We start from the raw sequence: 8,724 nt of genomic DNA on the forward strand, positions 1-8,724 counted from the left end.
TATACACACACACACACACTTCTATATTCTATGCACTGCCCAGCACACACATTATATACACACACACACACACTTGTATATTCTATGCACTGCCCAACACACACACACTTGTATATTCTATGCACTGTCCAGCACACACATTATATATACACACACACTTGTATATTCTATGCACTGCCCAGCACACACACATTATATACACACACACACTTGTATATTCTATGCACTGTCCAGCACACACATTATATACACACACACACACACTTGTATATTCTATGCACTGCCCAACACACACACACTTGTATATTCTATGCACTGTCCAGCACACACATTATATATACACACACACTTGTATATTCTATGCACTGCCCAGCACACACATTATATATACACACACACACACACTTGTATATTCTATGCACTGCCCAGCACACACACATTATATACACACACACACACTTGTATATTCTATGCACTGTCCAGCACACACATTATATACACACACACACTTGTATATTCTATGCACTGCCCAGCACACACATTATATACACACACACACTTGTATATTCTATGCACTGCCCAGCACACACATTATACACACACACTTGTATATTCTATGCACTGCCCAGCACACACATTATACACACACACACACACACTTGTATATTCTATGCACTGCCCAGCACACACACATTATATACACACACACACACACACACTTGTATATTCTATGCACTGCCCAGCACACACACATTATATACACACACACACACACTTGTATATTCTATGCACTGCCCAGCACACACACATTATATACACACACACACACTTGTATATTCTATGCACTGCCCAGCACACACACATTATATACACACACACACACACTTGTATATTCTATGCACTGCCCAGCACACACATTATACACACACACACTTGTATATTCTATGCACTGCCCAGCACACACACATTATATACACACACACACTTGTATATTCTATGCACTGTCCAGCACACACATTATATATATACACACACACACACTTGTATATTCTATGCACTGTCCAGCACACACATTATATATATATACACACACACACTTGTATATTCTATGCACTGTCCAGCACACACATTATATATATACACACACACACTTGTATATTCTATGCACTGTCCAGCACACACATTATATATATACACACACACACTTGTATATTCTATGCACTGTCCAGCACACACATTATATATATACACACACACACACTTGTATATTCTATGCACTGTCCAGCACACACATTATATATATATACACACACACTTGTATATTCTATGCACTGTCCAGCACACACATTATATACACACACACACACACTTGTATATTCTATGCACTGTCCAGCACACACATTATATATATATACACACACACACACTTGTATATTCTATGCACTGTCCAGCACACACATTATACACACACACACACACACTTGTATATTCTATGCACTGTCCAGCACACACATTATACACACACACACACACACTTGTATATTCTATGCACTGTCCAGCACACATATTATATATATATACACACACACACACACTTGTATATTCTATGCACTGTCCAGCACACACATTATATATATATATACACACACACACACACTTGTATATTCTATGCACTGCCCAGCACACACACACTTGTATATTCTATGCACTGCCCAGCACACACATTACTTGCTCAGCACACATGACATTGCCCTTCCTCCGCATGTGCCTGATGATGCACTGGTACCTGAGCCCTGACATGATGCAGACCTCAGCCTGCTAGTGGCCTGATACCCGGGGACCAGCTGCGCTGCTGCACACACGGCCATGTCAGCTGTGTGTCACGACTACCACCAGCCCCGCTATCGTGCTGCACAGTTACCTGGCTGTCCCGGGCCGGGCTGCTCACACCTCCAACATTGACAAACACTAAAGAGAATGAGCGTCCACGCACCGCCCCCTCCCCTGACAGCGGCTGCACAATCCAAGTCGCGATGAAGGGGAGACTGCAGCACATCTGTATTAAATCCTTCAGCAGCACAGCATATACCACACAGCAGAGACAATAGAATAACTCTTCAGAATTAACTATGATTACACCATTCCATATTCTCTTACGCAGTGTGTTTCATTGGTATTTTTGATAGCTATAACGGAAATGTCTCCCCCTGTCTGTGCGGTGGTATCATCCACCACCCTCACGCTCTTCGGCACTGAAAAGCAGCCATTATTCACATCGCTAGCGACCCCGAGTGGCCAGGCTCGGTAGTGCAATAGAATAATTGCTTAGTGGAGATCTAGGAAGCCGAGCACAGAAGCAGTGGGATAAAGGAAGGAGGAGGGAAGAAGTTGCTGGAAGCCCAGAAAACAGCCACAGTATTCAGCAATAGTGGGATAAATAAGCCCAGAAACTTTCTCCATTTACATGTGAGGCAATGGGGACATGGGGAGGACAATCAGTTATCACTTCTGTTGTGTAACCTTCTTATCTGCAAGAAATGTGTCACAAGACTCCTGACTGGTTGCCGAGACGCTGAGAAAGTAATCTGTAAGGAGATCACGTGGTCTAAAGCAGTTATGAACTACAAATCACAGCATGCACTGTTCTGGAGTTTACCATCCCTTACTTGGGACTTGTCACGTGCTATAAGTCATCGTACCCGGTGTAAATGCTGCTGTTCTCCTGAATCTCCTGCTCCTGAGTTATGAGATGCCCTCTGGCATGTAAAGTGGCACAGAGCGGTAGTCATGGCCGAGCTGCTGTCCGGTTATGCTCCGGCACTGTACAGGAGAACAGCGTCCCAGTGCCAGTGTGCTGTCAGGTGTGGGGGGCATCACACTCACTTGTAGGCTGCAGGTCTCCCCTGTCTCCAGGTCTCCATCTTCAGGAGCAGCCGCACACATTTCAGGGGACATCAAGTTCATTGCAACAAGCAAACGTCTACTGGTCAGTTCAAGTTCATCAGGGTGTAATATGTGGGATAGGCCACAACACTTCATGTTACTTCCTTACCACTTCTTCAGCTCTACAATTCATTCATCCCTGACTATCCCTAAGCCCACTGACTCTGTCAGCCTCAGGAATTTTCTTTCCACTTCAGCAGTGCACCCGGGATCCACCACCTTCTGTCTACACGGCCCCTGTCCATGTCCCACTGTACGTCAGAGGACACAATGTGCCCAGCAGCCCCTATGCCAGACCTTGGGCTCTGGAAAAACAGGGGCGTCCACTCGAGATTCCAGTAGGTCTTCCCATGGCTTTGGACGACTGCTACATGCTGGCCCTAGCAGCCCACTGCACCTGAACCTGATCTTGTCACGGTACTTCCCTATCCGATTCACTTTCAGGAAGTCCACACTTTTCACTAACATTGGTCCCCACCCACTGGACTAGTTCTACCTATTAACTATATCCTATCCTATAGACTAAACCTATCGTCCTTATCTTATGTCCTATGCCATTACTAACCCACTTAAAGGGGTTTTCCCAGGAGCAAAGTTGATTATAATCAATAGATGTTGGAATAATAATAAGTTCCACAATTGGATGTGTTTAAATAAAATGTTCCTGTGCTGAGATAATCTTATAAACGTGTCTCTGCTGTGTACTGTGTAATGGCTGTAATGTCTGTATACTCTTTTGCCTCCTCCCCTGCCCAGGAGATGTGGTATGATCAGACTATGTTCCTGCATGGTCAGACACAGCCATTACACAGTACACAGCAGAGGCACATTTAGGCTATGTGCCCACGATGCAGAAATGCTCAGGATTTTTCCTGAGCGTTTCTGCATCTCCCTGGCAGAAAAAAACGCATGCGGATTGTACATGCGGATTGTACATGCGTTTTCCTGCCAGGGACATGCGGATGTGAAGCGTTCTTCACTTGCATTTCCGCATGCGGGTTGTCAAGCGCTTTCCAAGCGATTTCCGCATCACTTGGAAAGTGCTTGTCAACTTGGTCACACTATATAAATCCATGCAACCGGCATGGATTTATATAGTGTGACCCGAGAGAATGTCAAAAAATAAAAAATAAATCTATACTTACCTTCTGATGGCCCCCGCAGTCTTGCTTCACCGTCCCGGCTGCCGGCCGATCGCATTACACTGAAGGACCTGCCGATGTCAGCGTCGCGTGACCTGTCACATGACTATGACGTCAGCGCAGGTCCTTCAGTCCATCGCAAACTGCCGGCATGAGAGGACGAGCGCATCGGGGGCCGCCAGAAGGTAAGTATATATTTATTTTTTATTTTATTCTTTTTTTCACAGTTTCTATGGTACCCGGATCCAGAGGAGACTCTCCTCTCCCCCAGACCCGGGTACCATCCGCACATTAGAACGCATGGAATGCGCACCTACATATACAGTGATGCGTAATCCATGCGTTCCAATGCAAGTCAATGGCGGCGAAAACGCAGCACTTCCACAAAATAATTGGTAGTGCTGCGTTTTTTTCCGCAATGATAATCTGCAGCGCAAATTTCCGCAGCATGTGCACAGCACATGCGGATTATCATTGGGGAACATGGCAGGCCTTTTTCCATGCGTTTTTTAAGCATTTCTGCAGCGTTTTTGCCGCTGCGGAAACGCTTAAAACTCATCGTGGGCACACAGCCTTATAAGATTATCTCAGCACAGGAACATTTTATTTAAAACACTTCTAAATGTGGAAGTCATTATTATTCCAAGATCTATTGATTAAAATTAACTTTTGTTCGTGGGAAAACCCCTTTAACTATATGAACAGTGCTCATACTATCCCAGGTGTCTAACCCTGTGCTTACCCTGCACTATGCACTACTACATTATACATTAACACCTCACATTTTTATATGCTGTACATTATCATCATACAGTGTAAAAGACACACACCACTATTCACATTACATGTAAAACCGCATGACACTGTACACATAACGCAATTGTTGTCTTCAGAGGTAGGAACGTAGCAGAACAGTCCATCACTCTTACATTTCTCCCCTCTTTGAATATGGTTGTCCTCAACATTTTGGAACCTGGAAGACAACACGCATTATACAAAATCCACATAAAACACGTAAAACTAGCAGTCTCTCCTTCCCAGAGTATAGAGTGTCCATTGCCAAAAAGCTCAAGTACTTGTGCCCGTAGGCCAACACAACAACCGCCCAACAGTCCTTGGGTGCAAACCAAGTCCTCCTTCTGCACAATACTTAAATTAGTTGGTCCTTCTGGTTAGGACCTCAGAACTGATATCCATCCGAGTCCATGTTTCCTATAAAACAATGGCCCTTCGGCCCACACAACAACGGCTCCAGTAGTCAAAGAGCACAGTCTCTGGAAGTCCCTCATCAGTCCTTTAAGACAAAGGTATAGTTCACACAGTCCTGACCCGGCTTGAACATCAGGTCATCTGTTTCCTCCCCTTCCCCTTTTGTGAACAACAGTCCCTTTAAATTGCATAATGCTGCTCTTGTGTTAGGCTCAAAGTCCCTTGGAGCAAAGTTTATGGAAAAACAGGAGGCAAAGTTCATGGGGAGATGGGACAGAGTCCATGGGGCAATGTGCCCTGTCCACACAGACAGAAAGGGTTTCAGATCCTTAAGCCGTTCACAGTCCCTCAATCCAGCAGGGGGATACACAAACGTGCGTAAAACAAATTGAGAGGGGGAAAAAACATAGAACTTTGGCCGTCCTGACCATCACCGGGTTCACACTGGGCCTTTTGCCCACAGGAACACCTAACAGTTCCTTTCCTTTGTTAGGTGCAACAAGCACTGTTGAGCTTACAAGGCAGACTCCTCCCTTTTCTGGTTCAGGCATCCCCATTTTCTCCTCCTTCCACTTCACGGTGCCCTTGGGACGGCCTCCATCTGCTTCCTGGAGCCCGGTTCCCAGGCGCCTGAGTCACCAGTGACCCGGCCTCTGGTAGTGCTGGAGCTCCTGATATATAGAAGTGGACTACGGCCACCTGTATGACCTGCACCATTGCCTACTCTGGGAAGTGGGAACCCCCAGGGACTATCCGATGCCCCGGAGTTGGTGGCCCGACTAAGGCTGCCTCTATGAACCTCACCCAGGCCCTATCGTTCCGCAGGAAAGGCTCATCCTGCTCTCTGCCTTCCCGGAACACACCTACGGCATACCACCGATGACGTCCCTCCATTTTCAAGAAGGTCACTCGGGTACCGGCCGTCCGCTCCTGCAGACTTCAGAGTTGTTGCTCTGTCTCGACCGCCCTCTGGTCAAACAGAATGTGGTGGCGAGTTCCGAATTCTTCTATGGTCCCCAGTTTATGCTGAGGGACAAACGTGACAACCTCTCCCCGGGATGCCAGCTCTCTAATCCTTGAAGCTATCGGGCCCACTATCATGTCTCCTTCTCTCTTCCGCCCAGCTCAGGCCCCTTAAATTGCTCACCAACTGCTGAATCCTGGCTCTCCTGTCCTCAGGAACCCCAGTGGTGAAGGCCGCATCCTCGCTTCGGGCCTTGCCTGCCCAGCGATATCGCTCCGTTCTAGGCCATGAGCTCCTGCTCCCTCTGCTGCTGCGCCAGCCTGCTCTGGTTCCTTCATTCCTCCGGTCGCACCCTCGGAGATCTCGTTTGCCATTGCCTCACCCTGCTGCGCCTTTGCCAACTTGTTACCCACGAATGGCGTAGTCTCTTCCAGCTTCTAAGGACCGTCATGGTTCCGCCTTTTCCGGGGTGGGGCTTCTTCCAGCTCATCTGATAATTTCTCGGGAGGCTCCTCCCGTTCTTCCCCCAGTTAGCTGCAACAGGCGTGGTTTCTTCTTCTTTTGCCGCGCCCATTGGCTCTCACTACAGTCCGGCATCTCCAGACAAGCCACTTCCCAGGCTGGATGGACTTTTGTGTACTTCCACTTCTCTTACGCCCATGATGCGTGGGTCTGTCTTGCTATTTCGCACTACTCACTGCCATCTTGCTGTCTGTGCTCGGCGCCATCTTAGTTTTCACTGGATCCTTCCCCGCTTCTGTCGTGTTTTCTTAATGCATGGTTGGATCCTGGCGATGACTCTAAATGTAAAGTTGCCAATAGCGGTAGTCATGGCCGAGCTGCTGTCTGGTCACGCTCTGGCACTTTACAGGAAAATAGTGTCCTAGTCCCAGTGTGCTGTCAGGTGTGGGATGCATCACACTCACTTGTAGGCCGCAGGTCTCCTCTTTCTCCAGGCCTCCATTCTCATGAGCCGCCGCACACAATTCAGGGGACACCGAGTTCATTGCAACAAGCAAATGTTTACTGGTCAGTTCAAGTTCATCAGGGTGTAATATGTGGGATAGGCCACAACACTTCATGTTCCTTACTTCCTTACCACTTCTTCAGCTCTACCATTCGTTCATCCCTGACTATCCTTAAGACCACTGACTCCGTCAGCCTCAGGAATTTTCTTTCCACTTCAGCAGTGCACCCGGGATCCACCACCTTCTGTCTACACGGGCCCCTATCCATGTTCCACTGTACGTCAGAGGACACAATGTGCCCGGCAGCCCCTATTCCAGACCTTGAGCTCTGGAAAAACAGGGGCGTCCACTCGAGATTCCAGTAGGTCTTCCCATGGCTTTGGACGCACACGATTCAGGGGACACCAAGTTCATTGCAACAAGCAAATGCTTACTGGTCAGTTCAAGTTCATCAGGCTGTAACACTTGGGATAGGGCACAGTACTTCATGTTTCTTACTTCCTTGGTACAACGCTTCTACAGCTCTACCCCTCGTTCATTCTGGACTATCCCTAAGCCCACTGACTACGTCAGCCTCAAGAATTTTCTTTCCACTTCATCCGGGATCCACCACCTTCCATCTACACGGGTCTCTGTCCATCTTCCATTGTATGCCAGAGGACACAATGTGCCCGGCAGGCCCTATGCCTGACCTTGGGCTTCTAATACGACAGGGGCGTCCGTTCAGGATTCCAGTAGGGCTTCCCACTGTTGAACAATTGCTACATGCTGTTGTACCAGTTGGTAGCAGTCAGTTGCTAAAACCAAACTTGAAGTGGTGTGAGGGGATCGGTGGGGTGTCCATTGTTTGGTATGCATTACATCATACTTTGTAAAATCTTGTGTTGCAGCAATGGCTTCCTCATAATTATTTTATCATCACCAATGATCCCTCTTATATACAATTGGGTTTCAGCAAGTGCTATCTCTGATCTTTTCTTATATTCTATTATGTATATATGGTCCACTTGGATATCATAATACATTCTGATATATATACAGTACAGACCAAAAGTTTGGACACACCTTCTCATTTAAAGATTTTTCTGTATTTTCATGACTATGAAAATTGTACGTTGACACTGAAGGCATCAAAACTATGAATTAACACATGTGAAATTATGTACTTAACAAAAAAGTGTGAAACAACTGTTAATATGTCTTATATTCTAGGTTCTTCAAAGTAGCCAACTTTTTCTTTGATGACTGCTTTGCACACTCTTGGCATTCTCTTGATGAGCTTCAAGAGGTAGTCACTGGAAATGGTCTTCCAACAATCTTGAAGGAGTTCCCAGAGATGCTTAGCACTTGTTGGCCCTTTTGCCTTCACTCTGCGGTCCAGCTCACCCCAAACCATCTCGATTGGGTTCAGGTCTGGTGACTGTGGAGGCCAGGTCATCTGGCGTAGCACCCCATCACTCTCATTCTTGGTCAAATAGCCCTTACACAGCCTGGAGGT

The 8,724-nt window shown here is 46.8% G+C and overlaps 1 protein-coding gene across 4 annotated transcripts in view; it reads right to left on the reverse strand.

The window, feature by feature from the left end:
- Positions 1-2,054, reverse strand: part of STAU2 (staufen double-stranded RNA binding protein 2) — a 379,482-nt gene extending 377,428 nt beyond the window's left edge. For all 4 annotated transcript variants that reach the window (XM_073679451.1, XM_073679449.1, XM_073679450.1 and 1 more), the window contains exon 1: positions 1,922-2,054. The gene's annotated coding sequence lies outside the window, so the exon portion shown is untranslated. The remainder of the gene's footprint in view (positions 1-1,921) is intronic.
- Positions 2,055-8,724: the final 6,670 nt, after the last annotated feature.

This window comes from Phyllobates terribilis, unplaced genomic scaffold (assembly GCF_046119375.1).
Source record: "Phyllobates terribilis strain yellow unplaced genomic scaffold, ASM4611937v1 Scaffold_4__5_contigs__length_816908805, whole genome shotgun sequence".
Classification (NCBI taxonomy): Eukaryota; Metazoa; Chordata; class Amphibia; order Anura; family Dendrobatidae; genus Phyllobates; species Phyllobates terribilis.